Raw genomic sequence first — 18,002 nt, 5'->3', positions numbered from 1 at the left:
GTGCTTTCGCAGCCCCTGATACCTGCTACTTTTGAGTCACAAGCCTCTACCAAGGACCATTCGGAGTACGGTATGCCGCGAGATTCTCAGAGTATTGTACCCGCGGATGTTTCTCCCTTGGATGGGTCCGGAGCCGATGAGCAGGCACCGGCTTCTGAGGGTGTTTTCAGGCCTCAACATTTGTATATTAAACCGATGCCAGCCTCAAAAACAAGATCAAAAACTTCTTCTGTGTCTAAAATCTGACACATGAGCCATGTGCTCAGGCCCCTATGCCTAAAAAAGATGATCAGAATGGCTGAGGACTTAATTACCTTGATCAGGGCCCCCCCCCTGCTAAGAGGCTTAGGCAAGGCACTGATTATGAATTTTCAGATCAGGTTTCCATTTCTTCTGATAAGGAATTTTCTAATCCACCTTATGAGGATTCTGATGCAGAAGAATCCATCCCATCTTTGCATACTTTAGGGAACATTTTCACTGGGAGAGTCAGGACTTCTCTGAATCAAAAAAGAGGCTTAGAGATTTCCTTCTTCTTCCTCAGCATAGGTCTTTGGCAATACCTCCTGTATTAGACATTGTTGATGATGTTTTTTCGGAGTCAAGCATGGCTCCTGATTCCCTACCTCCGGCTCCTTGTAAGCCAGACAGATATTACAGGGTTCCTGACTCCCACAAATTTCTATTCAAAAATCCTGCTTCTGAGCCTGAGACTATTTCACAGGGTCCCAAGGGTGTAAAGGCCTCTACAGCCAAAAATCCTACCCCCTCTGATAGAGATTCCAGGGCGCTGGATAGATGGGGAAAGAAGGTTTATATGTCTGCAACCTTGGCAATTAGGGCCTTAAACTGCCTGTTTCATATGTTTAAATATCAACAGCATGTTATGGGCTTACTGAAACAGAAAATTATGTTGATTTCGGATTGTCTGCAAAATAAATAATTACAGGAATTATTGCATTCAGCAGAACAGGTTGGAAAGCATACTTTGCAATGTGGTTTTGATTCCTTGGAGGCCTCTTGCAGGGCCGCAGTTACTGGATCTGTGATTAGAAGGCATGCCTGGCTCAAGGAGCAAAATCTGCCTGATCATGTTAAAGCTAAATTGTTGGATGCCCCCTTGCAGCATGATACTCTGGTAATAAGGCAGAAGAGGTTTTAAAGAAAATGGAAGACAAAGCTAAATCTATGCAAACTGTAAAAGATTTCCTGCAAGTGCAGCCACCCAGGTTCAATAGACACTGGCCTACTAATAATTGGTCCTTTCCTTTGTCCAACAGAGCCAATCAAGGCAAATGCAGGCATTCAAAAGGCTCCAGATACCAATCACATGGTTCTTACAGGTAAAAGCAATGGGGTGCCTCCACCTCCAAATCTGGAGGAAACAAAGCACAACCCTACAGTAAGTAGTCTCAATGACTTCCCTCTACCTTCACCAAGCACTTATCTTTTGGCAGCCCCCTTGGGGGGAGAACTAGCACTTCATGCTCAAAATTGGCAGTTGACTTACCCAGGACAAGTGGGTATTAAACATAGTATCCCAAGGGTACAGATTTCATTTCCATACTTTACCAATTCCAAGCGGTTGGCAAGATCTGCCACAAAATCAGTGGGCAGAGGCTCAGAAACAACTTATGTCCCTCATGGATATGGGGGCTATTCAACCAGTTCCAGAAAAGGAAAAAGGACAAGGTTTTTATTCAAGACTTTTCCTGGTACCCAGAAAAGGCAATGCCTGGCGTCCAGTACTGGACTTATCGATTTTGAACACGTTCCAGGACATTCCAAAATTCAAAATGCTGACTTTACAACAGCTACTGCTTATGCTGGGCAGGAACGCTTAGTTAGTGACTCTAGACTTAAGAGGCATACCTGCGTATCCCAATATGGGAATCATACAGAAGATACCTCCACTTCAAGGCAGGTTTTCTGCATTACCAATTCTCTACACTGCCCTTTGTGTTATCTGCTGTGCCCAGGGTCTTTACAAAGTGTCTGGCACCAGTAATTGCATTTTGCAGACAAAGAAGCATACAGATTTATCCTTATCTGGATGACTGTCTCATTCAAGCAGAGGACAAGGACACTCTTCTTCAACATCTGGCGTTTGTAAAAATGCTTCTAACTTGCCTAGGGTGCACAATAAATGAAAAGAAATCCCACCTGGTACCCTCTCAAATAATTACATTCCTGGGTGCAAGCTTTAATACAACTGCCCAGATGGCTTACCTTACGCCAGACAAGCAAAGGCAACTGACAACATACTTCAAACAAATGGCAACAAAAACCCAGTTATCTGCAAGACAAATTCTGCAGGCTTTGGGATTCATGGCGTCCTGTGTTCTACTAATTCCATATACGAGACTGCATATGAGGAAACTAAAATGGTACCTAAAAAGTTTATGGGGTAAACATTGTCACAGTCTGGAAACGATGATTCCTCTCATTCCCTGCCTACAACAGGAGTTTCTTTGGTGGGCAGATACATGTCACCAAAACAAGGGACTGTCATTCACTCTACCCCCTGCCACCCAAACCCTAACTACAGATGCATCAGACTATGCTTGGGGGGCTCACCTGGCGGGGAGATGCATTCAGAGCAAATGGAGCCCAAAACAAATGCAACTGCATATCAACCAGAAAGAGATGCTAGCTGTTCAGAATGCTCTGACAGCCTTCAAGGACTTACTTCATCCAGGACAACTACTGATAGACGGACAACACCATGGTTATGTGGTACATAAACAAGCAGGGGGGTACACATTCCTACCCCCTTTGCAGACTAGCCATGGCATTGTGGAACGCAGCTTTGACTTACCAAATACATCTTCAAGCTCAATTCCTGCCAGGAAAACAAAATACTCTGGCAGATGACCTAAGCAGAAATCTTATGGACCCACACGAATGGAAACTGGATCCACAGATCTTCAGCATGTTAACACAGAAATGGGGGAGCCCAGACATACATCTATTTGCCTCTCCCCAAAATTATCAGCTGGACAAATTCTGCACAAGAACTTATCACAAAAAAGCATGGAAAGTGGAGGTCCTATCCTTTAGTTGTAAAAACCTATCAGTCTATGCCTTTCCCCTCTACCTCTTCTCTCCAAGGTCTTACTAAAAGTCAGACAGGAAAAACCAAAAATGATCCTAGTTGCTCCTGTCTGGCCTCGCCAGCACTGGTACCCAATTCTAAGGAATATGTCTCAACTTCACCCTTGGTACTTGCCTCAAATACCTCATCTACTGTCAAAGCAGAACAATCAAATTCTGCACACTCAGCTCCATACTCTGAACCTTGCAGCATGGCTGATCATTTAATTATTCAAACAACACCTCTCAATAAATCTGTGATGGATGTCATTTTGGAAGCCAGAAGGCCTAGTACTAGAAAATCTTATGCTGATAAATGGAAGAGATTCTGTGCTTGGAACCAAGCACAAGGAACGGACACAGCAAAGCCCAATATTCCTCAGATTTTACAATATTTGACTGAGATGCTTGACATGGGCCTATCTTTTTCTTCAATAAAAATACATGCCTCGGCCATCTTGGCTCATTACAACACAGAGCCTCCCCGCTTTTCTCATCATCTGCTTAAACAGTATCTTATAGGGACCAAAAATTTAAGGCCTTCCAGAAGATCACCAACTCCTGCATGGGACCTCAGCTTTGTGCTGGAAAAACTCACCCTGCCTTCTTTTGAACCAGCAGCCACTGCGGATATAAAATTTCTATCTTGGAATATGGCTTTCCTCTTAGCAGTCACTTCAGCAAGAAGGGTTTCTGAACTACAGGCTCTCATAGCTCTGGAGCCTTTTATTACATTTTACCCGGACAGGGTGTCCCTCAGGACCAATCCTTCTTTTATGCCTAAAATAACCAGACAATTCACCTGCCAACATTTTACCCAAATCCGCAGAACAAGGGGGAGCGGATTCTGCATTCATTGGATGTACACAGACAACTAAGATTCTACTTAAACAGGATCAAATCTCTAAGGAAGTCTGAGCAACTACTGGTAGCATTTGCTGCAGGGTCAGAGGGGAAGGCTATATCAAAGCACACTATTTCTAAGTGGATAGGCCACTGCATTCGTTTTTGCTACTTGCACCATGGTAAACCTGTGCCCAAGGGGATCAGGTCACATTCCACCAGGGCTGCCTCTACCTCAGCAAATTTTCTCAGAGGGGTTCCAACCAAAGACATTCTAGAGGCTGCTACTTGGATCTCTGTTCATACCTTCACAAAGTATTATCATTTGCCTCTCTTCTCCAAATGCAGGGCAGGCTTTGCCACTGCAGTTCTGTAGGGCCTTATAGCCGCTCCTAATGTTGTTTAGTTCCATCCATAGCTTTGGGAATCAACCCAAATGTAATGACTGCAACAGTGAAACATGAAGAACATAGTACAGTTGTGTACACTTACCATAAATGTAGATGTTCGAGTGTATTCCCTGTTGCAGTCCGGGTTACCCACCCGCCATCCCACTTTTCTTTCCTTCACTATATATTAAAGCCTTTGTGGTGTATTTGTTTTTAGATGAAGGTGAAGTTTATGTTGCTAAAAGTGCATTTACTTATATATATATATATATATTTGCTCCCCATTTGGGGGGGGGGGGCACCTGACATCTGTGGCAAGAAAAACTGAATAAAATGGCGTTGGCTGCATGATGATCTTCATCTCACATTGCTGCAGTCCTTACATATGGGTAGTCCGCTGTCCTCGGTCGGCCCGAATACCAAAGTATTAGGCTGACGTCGGTCAAGGCGCTTAAAACTGACATCAGGACGTCAGGGTACAAAAGCGCATGACCGACGTCATTTCCTCAGTCTTTTTTGCCGCATGGTCCGATGCAGAAGCAGCGTTGCAAGTGCCGTTCGGCGTTCTGAAATTTTATCGAATTCGGAGTTTCAGACCGAATCCAAGTTGGCTAAGTACCCCGTTGGGGATTATTTTGGTTTTTTCTTGCCTCAGTGTTTTACCGGATGTCAGAAAAAGTGAATAACTGTATTTCTTGTGGGAAACAGATACGCATAGGGATTATCATTCTTTGTGTATTCCTTGTTTGGGGCCTGAGCACGACGTTGTTGGGTGTCGCTTTTGTGCTAGGTTCAATAAACGCACTATTAAGCGAAGGTTGGATTGTGCTAGGCTGGTCTTTGGGAAGCGGTGCAATTATAATATGCCGCCGGATTCTCCGGCGCCCGCTTCATAAGAAGCGCAAAGACAAAACAGTTAAACCCAGGCAAGATGAGTCGCCCGGACGCCGGTTCTTTAGAGGCTTCAGTGGAACCGGTGGTTCCGGAGACTTCTCTGGAGTCTCAGGGGAGACTTTGATTTTGCAGGAGGTGGTCTCAAAGGAGGCAGGTCAGGCTGAAGGGGCTTCCCAAGTTACTGTACTCCCCTCCCTTCCTAGGGTGGTTAGGCCTTCTCCTTCTGTTTCCAAGGCTTCTCCCAGAGGCAGGCCAGTTTCAGCTTCTGTTGGTGTCACTCCTAGTTCAGCAGGGTCTGTGCCTAAGAAGCACATGCTTAAAATGGCAGAAGATTTAATTACTCTGATTAGAGGTTCTATGCCCCCTCCTGATAAGAGGCCTAGGGTGGAGCCAGAGTTGGGAAGTTTTGAGCAAGCTTCGGATATTTCAGAGTCTTCAGCTGAAGACTTGCAGGAGTATTCTCCTTATTCGGATTCTGATGCAGATGATTCCACTCCTTCTGCTTCTCCTCCAGAGGATTTTTCTTTTTCAGAGACACTTCATTCTATGAGGGAACATTTTAAGTGGGAAGGTCAGGACTTCTCTGATTCTAGGAAAAGGCTTAGGGAGTTTTTGCTGTTACCCCAGCATAGGCCCTTGGCTATACCCCCTGTTCTGGATGTTGTGGAAGATGTGTTTGCAGAGGCTTCACTTAATCCTGATTCTCTGCCTCCTGCTCCTGTTAAACCAGATAGGTATTACAGGGTGCCTGAGGCTCATAAATATCTTTATAAGAGTCCTAGGGCGGACCCAGAAACTATTAGTCAGGGACCTAAGGGTGTTAAGGCCTCTGTTGTAAAAAAATCCGGTTCCTCTAGATAAAGAAGCCAGAGCTTTGGATAGATGGGGAAAGAAGGTCTATACATCTTCTACCTTAGCTATGAGGGCTTTGAATTGCCAGTTTCATATGTTGAAATATCAAAACTTTCTTCTTTCTCAATTGAAGTCTAAGGTGGATGCTCTGGCGGAAGGCATTGAGTGTAAAGAGTTGCAAGATTTGGTGCATGTCTCTGAACAAGTGGGTAAGCATTCATTACAGTGTGGTTTTGATGCTGTGCAGGCCTCGTCTAGGGTGGCTGCCACTGGCTCAGTTCTTCGCAGGCACGCCTGGTTAAAGGATCAGAATTTATCTGACCATGTTAAGACAAGGATTTTGGATGCTCCTTTGCAGTCTGATGTGTTGTTTGGTTCACCTGTGGAATCAGTCTTGAAGAAAATGGAAGACAAGGCTAAGTCTATGCAGGCTGTTAAGGATTTTTTGCAAGTTCAGCCTCCAAAGTTTAGTAGGAATTGGCCTGCTAAGGGGTGGACGTATCCTTCTTATGATTCTCAGTCTAGGGGTAGATCTAGACATGGTAGGGGCAGAGCTCAGAGTTCTTTCAGGCCTAGAACAGGGAGTTCACCTGCACAATCTTCGGGTGAGGGCAAGGGCCAGTCCTTTCGTAAACAGGCCCAATGACCTACTTTTTCAGCTGCCAGATCCTTCTTGCCTGGCAGCACCTTTGGGAGGAAGGTTAGCACTCTTCAAGGAAAATTGGATGTTGATTACCCAAGACAAATGGGTATTGGATATCATACACCAGGGTTACAAGTTTTATTTCCATACCTTGCCTCCTTTCAAAGGCATGCCGGACGTTCCTCCTCAGCAAAGACTAGAGGCTCGCAAGCAAATTTCTTTACTACTTCAAATAGGGGCCATACAAACGGTTCCTCTGCCAGAAGTGGGCCTAGGATTTTATTCTCGCCTGTTTCTAGTACCAAAGAAAGGAAACACGTGGAGACCAATTTTGGATTTATCCATCCTCAACACATATCTGGACATTCCCAAGTTCAAAATGTTAACGTTACAACAGCTTTTACCTCTGCTGGGCAAAGATCACTGGATGGTGACTCTGGATCTCAAAGAGGCTTACCTTCATGTTCCTATCAGGCCCAGTTGCAGGAAGTATCTGCGTTTTCGGGCTGGGACTTCACATTATCAGTTCTCTGCATTGCCCTTTGGCTTATCTACTGCGCCCAGAGTGTTCACGAAGGTTCTGGCTCCAGTGGTAGCTTTCTTCAGGCTAAGAGGAATACAGATCTATCCTTATTTGGACGATTGCCTGATACTGGCCCAAGAAAGGACGAACTTCTTCATCATTTACAGTATGTGATGGCAGTGTTAAGATGCCTGGGGTATTCTGTGAACGAAATAAAGTCCAGTCTAGTACCCTCTCAGGACATGTGCTTTCTGGGTGTGAGACTGAATACAGCATCCCAGATGGCCTTTTGACCCCGGACAAACAAAAGAATCTTTCTCTTTACTTCCACCAGTTGTCTCATCAGTCCAGGCTGACTGCAAGGACAGTCCTTCAAGCCTTAGGGTTCATGGCATCTTGTATTCTGGTACTTCCCAATGCCAAACTGCATATGAGGAAGCTACAATGGTATCTCAAGAATGTATGGACACAGCACTGCCAAGATTTGGACACTGTCATTCAAATAATACCTTGCATTCAAAAGGAATTTTTGTGGTGGGCTCAGGAATGTCACCTAAACAAGGGACTCTCTGTGACCCGGCCAGAGGCGAGTCAGATTTTAACGACAGATGCCTCAGACAAAGCTTGGGGAGCTCATCTAAATGGAAAATGGATACAAAACACGTGGCCTGCCAGACTTCAACATCTACATATCAACTTGAAGGAGATGTTAGCAGTCCAATTTGCATTGATAGCTTTCAAGGATTTACTTCTTCCAGGACAGGTGTTGATTCAAACAGACAGCACAACTGTCATGTGGTACATCAACAAGCAAGGGGGAACGCATTCTTATCCTCTATGCAGACAAGCAATGATTTTGTGGGAGATTGCTCTCAGTTTACAGCTAAATCTTCAGGCAAGGTTTCTGCCAGGAGCACAGAACTCCTTAGCAGATGTGTTGAGCAGACAAATTATGGATCCCCACGAGTGGAAATTGGATCCTCATGTATTCCAGAGGTTGACAGTGTTATGGGGAACTCCAGACATAGATTTGTTCGCTTCTCCACTAAATTACCAGCTGCCAAAGTTTTGCACAAAAAGGTTTCATCCTCAGCTTGGAAAGTGGATGCTCTCTCATTCAATTGGAGCAATCTTCACGTGTATGCCTTTCCACCTCTGCCTCTCCTCCCAAAGGTACTGCTGAAGGTCAGACAGGACAAGCCAAACATGATTTTAATAGCTCCAGATTGGCCTCGACAGCACTGGTACCCATTACTGAGAAGTCTGGTACAGGAGCCTCCATGGCCTTTGCCTTGATTCCTCACCTGCTGTCTCAGGAGAACGGTCATTTACTCAATGTCAAACTTCATTCTCTACATCTGACAGCCTGGCATATTCTGGTTTAAACCCTGGAGGGTCTCAGCTTCCACAACAAGTTTTGAATGTTATTTTGGAGGCCAGAAGGCCTAGTACAAGAAAAGTTTACGCAGATAAATGGAGGAGATTTTTATTTTGGAGTACAGCAAAGGATTTTGATGTTTCTAAACCTAATTTAAGTGTGGCACTTCAATACCTTACTGAGTTATTGGACAAAGGTTTGTCCTTCTCCTCTATAAAGGTTCATGCTGCAGCAATCTCTGCTCACTATGACTGTGACCCACCATTATTTTCTCAGCCTTTGTTTAAGCAATTCCTTAGAGGGCAAAGAATATAAGACCCCACGTAGAGCTCCTACTCCTGCTTGGGATCTCAATTTTGTGTTGGAGAAACTCACTCTACAACCTTTTGAGCCTGCAGCATCGGCAGAGTTGAAATATTTATCTTGGAAGACTGCTTTTTTGTTGGCCATTACCTCTGCGAGAAGGGTTTCTGAATTACAGGCCCTTATGGCAGTTGAGCCTTTCTTAATTTTCCACAAGGATAGGGTGTCTTTGCGTACTAACCCTTCTTTTATGCCTAAAGTGGTTTCTAGTGTGGCTTTAAACCAAACTATTCATTTGCCTACTTTTTATGCAGACCCCCAAAATAAAGGGGAAAAGATTTTGCACACTTTGGATATACACAGACAGTTGCGATATTATTTGAACAGAACTAAAGGGTTCAGGCAGTCTCAGCAGTTGTTTGTTTCTTTTGCTTTGGGTTCTCAGGGTAAACCTGTTTCAAAACAAACTATTTCTAAGTGGATTGGTTTTTGTATTGCTTTCTGTTATTCCCATCATGGTAAGGAGATTCCAGCTGGGATTAGGCCTCATTCCACTAGGGCTACTGCCACTTCTACAGCTTTTTTAAGGGGGGTGGCTACTAAAGATATTTTGGAAGCAGCTACTTGGAGGTCAGTGCATACTTTCTCTAAGCATTACCACCTTCCACTTTACTCTAAATCTAGGGCTGGATTTGCAACTGCAATTTTACAAGGCATGTTGGCAGCTCCTAATGCTTTATAGTTTTGCCATCCTCCCTTACCTCTGCTTTGGGATTCTACCCATATGTAAGGACTGCAGCAATGTGAGATGAAGAACATAGTACAGTTTTGTACCTACCATAAATGTAGATGTTCGAAGATCCACATTGCTGCAGTCCAATTTACCCTCCCTCCTTCCCCTCTGTTGTTGAAGGTGGTGGTGTGGTTTGTGTTGTACATATTGTAAATATGGTTAGTGCACGGGTGGTTGGTTGGGTTTTGCTGGTTTTTGGCTTTGGCCTGTCTTGTTAGGGCCTTCTGACATCTGGGGCAAGAAAAGACTGAGGAAATGACGTCGGTCATGCGCTTTTGTACCCTGACGTCCTGATGTCAGTTTTAAGCGCCTTGACCGACGTCAGCCTAATACTTTGGTATTCGGGCCGACCGAGGACAGCGGACTACCCATATGTAAGGACTGCAGCAATGTGGCTCTTCGAACATCTACATTTATGGTAGGTACAAAACTGTACTTTTTATACCCCTGACGTCCTGACGTCATGGAAGAGGAGACCGCAACCGATGCAGGACCCAAGACTTTGTTATTCAGGCCGAATGAGGGCATCCTGCCAGCAGATTACCCAAATGTAATGACTGCAACAGTGAATACACTCGAACATCTAAATTGATGGTAAGTGTACACAACTGTACTTTTCACATACTGTGCCAATAAGTGCCTCATCAGGGTCTCTTCCTTCCTTTTACATTAGTTTACATGTCATGCAGGAAGGGAAATGTGAGTGTAAGTGGCATATTCCCCATAAAGATAGACATGAAAAGTTTTTTTTTTTTTGGTGCTGCACACAACCGTACACAGTGCAGTTGTCTGTCGTTTATTTCCATTTATTTGCAGAACCAGAGGTTGAAGCTTTTTGCTTAGGGTACCAAGGCTGAATCTACCCGCCCCGATGGTCAGCTGCTGCTTAAGAAGAAAGTCAAAAAGGTGTGTACTGAACCTGCTGCTATCCAGCCTCCACCAGACATCTCTGTCACATTGGATGAAGAACCCGAGAACCATCTGGTGCCAATGTCAGCTCCATTTGCTATAACCCAGTTGAAGACCAGTCTGGAGCTGTCTACTCACACATCCACTGAGGCTTTGCCTTCATCTGATGCATATGAGGACGGGGAACTACAGCTGATTATTTTGGAGGGGCCTGAAGGACTCTTCAAATACTTATTAGGGAAGAGGTGCCTGGTACTGTCATCAAATCTAGGAAGAGGTCTGAATCTCCTTGATTTGTTAAAGCTGCTGCTTCATTGAAAAAGAAACGGAGGACTAAGCATGTCATCCCTGTGGCTAAGGATCCTCACAAAAACTGGCAGGATTTTACACAGGCTTTTCAGTGCCATAATAGACTCTTAAGCCCTCTCAAGGATAATGTGTTCCTGTTTGTGTTTCCTGGTCTTCTACTCCTTCAAAATGTCCTAGATACTCTGATTCCACAGAAGAAGAGTTAGACTCTGGTGAGGAGTAATTAACTTACTCTTCTCATATCTGTTGTCCTCTTGCCCTGGGATCTGAAGAAGATAATTTACTGTCTTCTGACTCTCCAATGGCAGAATTTTCCTTTGGAGATATGGTGGTTCGTATGATGGATCACTTTAAGTGGGACTCTTCCCAGATTTCTAATGTTCATAAAATATACTTTGAATTCTTGGAAATAGATTCCCCATTTTGGATACTTTCACTGCAGCTTGTCAGGTTGAGGCCTTCTGCCAGTAAGAAACTGGACAGGCTGTATAAAGTTCCTGAAGCTGAAATGTTTTTGTATAAAAGCCCTTCTGATCCTGCAGTTGTTGCTGTTCCTCTTGTAATCTTTTCCTTCTAATAAGGACTGCCATGCCATGGACATGTATAGTAAAAAAGTATATACCTCTGCTGCCTTAGCTTTAAGGGCTATTAATTACCAGTCCCATATGACTAGGTAGGTCCTGGCTTTTCTCTTCCAGCTTGGGGGTATTCTGGCGGATATGCCGTATTTGGAGGAGTATGACTTCTGCCATTTCTGTTTTGAGCTCTGCTTCTCAGGTGGTTCATCATTCTATTAAATGTACTTATGATCCTGCTGATGCCTCCTTTAGGTCAGCTGCGTCTGGATCTGTAATGAGATTTTTTTGATTCTCCAGGCTCTGCCTGAAGTACATTAAGGCCAAATTATTCTCCTCCTTAGACAACCAGAATCTCTTTGGCACTGTAGCTGAATTGTTTAAGACCATTCAGGATAAGGAAAAAGTTATGCAGGATTTTAAACAAATCTTTATCTGTCCTGTTCCTTTTCTAAGTTTCAGAGAAATTAAACTTATAATCCTTCCTTTGTTAGAAGGCAGCCTAAACAGCCTTCTAGGGGCAAAAAGGTTTCTAGGAGTGGTTTTCCAGACAAGCCTTCTTTGGGTTCTAAGGATCAAAAGCCCTTTTCCTTGACAAATCTGCTTGTATTTGACATTCAGCAACCCCCTACCCTCAGCCAGATTCCCCTGTCCGTCAGGCTGACTCTTTATTTCCCTGTTTGATAACAGGATAACTAGGGATCCCTGAGAATTTTCCATTATCCAGAATGGTTATTTTATGGTATGGAAATCCTTCCTGCCATTCTCAGCCTTCCAAAGCTGCCTCCTTGTCAGCTTTCACATTTTCCTTTATTTCTTCAAGATGTAGTGGTACAGGGGACCATCCAGTCCATCTTCCTAAACAGTTTTTTTTTTCAGGAAGGAGAGCTCATGGAGGGCCATTTTAGATCTGTGCTTTCTAAATACTTTTATCAAGATTCCCACTTTCAGGATGTTGTCTTTTCGGACACCGTTTTCTCTGTTGCTTCCTCCCGCTTTTTTGGTATACCTTGATTTGAAGTATGTTTACCTCCCCATTCCTATTGTCCCTCTCTTCAGGAATTTTTTATGTTTATTCCTCACATTATCATTTCTGTGGTTTACCTTGTGGTCTTTCTACAGCACTGAGGGTCTTTACCAAATGTTTGACACTTGTGGTAGCCTTCTACAGGCTTCAGGGAATTCAGATTCCCTTACTTGGATGGCCTTTTAATTCATGGCCCCTGTTTAGGAACTGCACTTCACTATGCTTCTTCTATGCAGTGTGGGATTCACCCTCAATCTCAAAATATCTGTTTTGACTTCCTCTCAGGACCAAGTGTTCCTGGGTTGCAGGATTCAGACCATCCCAATAATGTCTTGCCTCCTGCCTCCCAAGGTCCTCTCTTTGATTACTTATTTTCAGTCCTTTCTGCCTCTTCCAGTCCTTCCTGCAAGGGAATTTCTCCAAGATCTAGGGTGCATGGCATCCACCATTCCCATGGTTCCCTTTGCCAAACTCCACATGAGGAAATTTCAGTGGTATCTCAATACTGTTTGGCTACAGCATTGCCATTCTGTGGAGTATCTGGTTCCTCTCTTGCCTTGTCTCAAGCTCAAACTCTGCTGGTGGAGTCACCATGTTTCCCTGAATCCAGGCCTGCTTTTCAGATTTCTCTCCCTACTGAGGGTGTACACAGATGCTTCCGATCAAGGTTGGGGTGACATCTCCATCACCCTCAAAGTCCAAGGTCTTTCGTCTCATCAACAACAGTAGACTATATCAACAACAAGGAGATGACAGCTGCACTTGCCTTTCAGCCCCTTTGGGTTTGAGGTCCTCTAAAGGTTTTTGCAGACAAATGTGGCATACCAACAGAGAAGAGGGCACAAAATCTTACCTTCTTTCTAGACCAGCTGTTCAGGCTTGGGATTTTGCACTCTGCCATCACTTCTTCAGGTGGTCTAAATTCCTTCACATCACAATCTTGTGGCAGGCTATTTGAGCAGGTGCAGAACAAATCATCATTAATGGATGCTTCATAGGAAGGTGTTTCTGGACATTGTACGTTAATGGGGTACCTCTCAAGTAGGTCTTTTTGTCTCCCATCTGAACAACTTCCCCAGTTCTGTTCAAGAGTGCCAAATCCTCTGGTTTGGAAAGTGGATGCCATATCTTTTTGTAAGGGGATTGGAAAGTGGATGCCATATCTTTTTGTAAGGGGATGTTGTTGTGTGTCTATCTCCCTCTTTCTCTACTACCAACAGTTCTATGCAAGATCATATGGGACAGGCCAAAATCTTACTGGTGATGCCCTTTTGGCCCACACAGTACTGGTACCCCCTTCTGTTTCATCTGACCAGGGGTGACCATTGCAAGTTACCTCACAGGATGGATCTTCTCTCACAAGACTCTTACACACCCTTACACACCCTCACTTCATAGGTTCATAGGTGTTTACAAGGCTAAAGACCACAAGGGTCTTTTTAAGCCTAACGATGCATCCCAGATCTCAGAGTTCTGATACCCTTGATAAGTGTAAGCATGGGCCTGGCAGATGAACCATTTACAGGTTACCTTAAATAAAAATAAAATAAAAAAACGCCACCATGAGGTGCTTACACGACACTAGATTTATTTGAAAGTTATAAAAACAGCATAAAGACAACGCTAAGCGCTTTCACCATTCTTAAACTAAAAACTAAGGGCTTCATCAGAGTAAAGCTATTTCTAATGGAGAGCACACTCAAATAATTTTGATAATCACATGATTGTTGCATCAGAGATTTAAGGTTTAAAATTTAAGGACCTAGCTCACATATTCCACTAAATTCTGCACAGTAAAACTTACCTAATAAAACCAATTCTATCTCAAATATCCCCCATCTGAAAACCCATTACTTTACTTTTCTTAAAAATTAACTAATATATGTTGTATTTATTAAAAGTAATCAGTACTAAGCAGCTTAATAACCGTAGCATTACTCTATCTTGGATGCCCTGAATTTTAGGACATTAACTAATGAACAGCTGTCATTAATTCCAGGAAATGTTGTGGCATCTAATCTCAATCGCCACGCAGTCTCCATTTTTCTAATTTTGTTTTAATGTCACCTCCCCTGTCACTGAAAATAATATCAGTAATGAAAAAAAGAAATCTCTTAAAGTTGGTACATATCAAACTGTGGGTCTATAATGCATTTGCAGTCTTCCTGTTTTTAATATCTCTCATGTGTTCAGCTATTCTTTCTCTTAGCTTCCTGATAGTTGTACCCACATAAAATGCAGTTGTACCCACATAAAATGCAGGACAACTCAGACAGGTAACGATATAAACTACAATCTTGGTGTTGCAATTACAATACCCAGGGCATGGTATACTACAAGTGTATTCTTCCACTGCTATGTAAGGACTAACATTAATATATTTACAAGTTTTGCACATATTACACTTGGTCATGTTAGATTTGTACCCACCATTTTTTATATTTTTATCTTGCTCTAACACCCCTTTAAGATTTAAACCTCTACTGAATGTAACTTTGGGTCTCTCTCCCAGACTTTTCTTCATTTCTTCAGTAAAAACAAAGTCCCAGCAGTTATTCACTGCTGCTGTTAGTTCCAATGCTTCTTGATTATAAGGCAACACCAGAGTTTTCTCATAAGTCTGGCTTTTAGAGCCAAATGATGTGCCTTCCTTAGTCAAAAAGATTGGGGTAAACCTTTCACAGCATTTTTTTCCAAACTTCATTCCTAGTTTTTATTAATAATCTTAGAGGGTAACCTCTCTTTCAGCATTGCCATTAAGTTAAATAATTCTTCTTTAAAATTTCTGTTGTCACTAACCAATCTGGAGATTTGCACCATTTACCCCTAACAATACTTTTTTTCTGATGTAAGGGATGGCAGCTTTTAAAATGTAATAAAGAATTTGAATATGTGTTTTTCCTAAAAATACTGGACTCTATTTTGTTGGTATCTTTGTCCTTGTAAAAATATATCTAAAAAAAATCAATCTTTTGATCACTGACTTTGTAATTGAATTTTAAAAATGAGATTGTATTGTTAAGATATTCAATGAATTCACGTATTTCTTCTGTGTTACCTCTCCATAACAGGAAAACATCATCCAGAAATCTGAACCATGAGATAATTTTTACCATAAACAGAGAGTTAAACACAAACCATTTCTCCCACTCAGCTAACACCAAGTTTGCGTACATTGAGGCACATTTTGCGCCCATCACCACCCCTAATATTTAGCAAAAATATTCTCCTTCAGAATATAAGAAGCTATTGTTTAACACTATATCCATAAGTTTCATTAGTAAATTCCTTTTTACATTGTGTAAACCTTTCACTTTAATAAGGGCATCACCAAAATACTCAATTCCCTCTTTGTGTGGAATCACTGCAAATAGGTTAATTACATTAGCAGTTACAAACACAAATTCCTCTTTAATGTGTAGGTCTGTCAGTGTTTCTAAGCAGTGCCAAGAATCCCTAAGGATATGCCTGCTGTTGTTAGCAGTTCTTTTACAATGTAAATCAATAAATGCAGCAATAGGTTTAGTTTTCAAATTCATAGCTGCCACAGTTGGTCTAAAAGGGGGGTTGTTGATGTGTTTGTGAACTTTAGGAATGCCAAAGATTGATGGAATGAGGGGTGTTTCAACAGTCAAAAATTAATATTCTTTATGGTCAGTCACCCCTTGGGTCAACAAATCATGTAACATCCAATCGATCTTTGCATAAGCTCTCTTAATTTCATTCATAGATACTCTCTCATAGGTGTTTCCTTCGTTCACAATATCGTACATTTTGCGTACATAATCTGCTTGTGTCATAATCACAGCTCCCCCACCCTTGTCGAGTTTCATGAGTCTGTGTTCTTTTGATATACATAGCTGTTTTAAACATTGTCTTTCTTCTAGGGAAAGATTGTCTTCACTGTTATTTCTTCTCTTTAGCAACCAACGCATCTCTTTCTCACACATCTTTTCAAACACATTTACCATAATCTTAAAGGATTGTTAGAGCAAGATAAAAATATAAAATATGATGGGTACAAATCTGACATGACCAAGTGTAATATGTGCAGAACTTGTAAATATATTGATGTTAGTCCTTACGTAGCATTGGAAAGATACAATCATAGAATGCCATGCCCTGGGTATTGTAATTGCAACACCAAGATGGTAGTTTATATTGCTACCTGTATGAGTTGTCCAGCATTTTATATGGGTAAAACCATCAGGAGGCTAGGAGAAAGAATAGCTGAACACATGAGAGATATTAAAAACAAGAAGACTACAAATGCATTATGCACCCACAGTTTGACATGTACCAACTTTGAGATCTATTTTTTTCGTTATTGATATTATTACTCCCACTGACAGGGGAGGTGAAGTTAAAAACAAAATTAGAAAAAATGGAGGCTGAGTGGCAAATGAGATTTGATGCCACAACATTTCCTGAAATTAATGATAGCTGTTCATTAGTTAGTGTTCTAAAATTCAGGGCATCCAAGATATAGTAATGCTATGGTTATTAAGCTGCCTAGTATTGATTACTTTTAATAAATACAAGTTATATTAGTTAATTTTTATGAAAAGTAAAATAATGGGTTTTCAGATGGGGCATATTTGAGATAGAATTGTTTTTATTAGGTAGGTTTTATTGTACAGAATTTGGTGGAATATGTGAGCTAGGTCTTTAAATTTTAAACCTTAAATCTTTGATGCAACAATCATGATATTATCAGAATTATTTGAGTGTGCTCTCCATTTGAAATAGCTTTACTCTGATGAAGCCCTTAGTTTAAGAAGGGTGAAAGCGCTTAGTGTTGTATTTATGCTGTTTTTATAACTTTTGAATAGATCTAGTGTCGTGTAAGCACCCAGTGGTGGCATTTTTTTAATTTTATTTTTATTCAGAGTTTTTACATTCTGATTGAGTGACGTTTGTTGTTTAATTTACAGGTTAGCTGTTTGCATCAGAGGTGCCAAACCATGGATGAATTTCTGGGTTTCCATCCAATTGTCCAAGTTGCACTTGAATTGGATTAGAGAGGAACTCTGCTCCACATGGATTGGAAGCCTGTTCCATAGACGGGGTAGTCTCTGGGATACATACCTATCTCTCCAGCAGCCCTATTTATATCACAGGCAAGGTTTAAGTCTTTAGAACGGGTATTTCTGGTACTGTTTATTTTGTGGATATGCAGGAGGTCCATCAGAGTGGAGTCTGACAATGTCCTGTATGCCAGGCATAGATCTCCCCTCAAAAGCCTGTAGGAGACAGAATACAGGGATAGGGCCTTGAGGCGGTCTGCATAGGACATATTACTTATGCCCTGTATTCTTTTAGTGAGGAATCTCTGTGGATATTACAGTTGTTGGATATGCCTCGTTAGGTACCTACCAAAGGGGGCATTGTACTCCAGTTATAGGTCTGATGAATGCCAAATACAGTGGAACAATGATTTCCTTGGACTTAGATCCCATACTTTTGTTTAT

The 18,002-nt window shown here is 42.1% G+C and overlaps 1 protein-coding gene across 5 annotated transcripts in view; it reads left to right on the top strand.

Annotated features, from left to right (window-relative positions):
• Positions 1–18,002, top strand: part of ASMTL (acetylserotonin O-methyltransferase like) — a 1,454,724-nt gene that overhangs the window by 700,996 nt on the left and 735,726 nt on the right. The window lies entirely within an intron of this gene.

Source organism: Protopterus annectens, chromosome 5.part0 (genome assembly GCF_019279795.1).
Source record: "Protopterus annectens isolate FY-2018-M chromosome 5.part0, PAN1.0, whole genome shotgun sequence".
Classification (NCBI taxonomy): Eukaryota; Metazoa; Chordata; order Ceratodontiformes; family Protopteridae; genus Protopterus; species Protopterus annectens.
The sequence above is the reverse complement of the archived record's forward strand: the minus strand, read 5'-3'. Positions and strand labels throughout refer to the sequence as shown.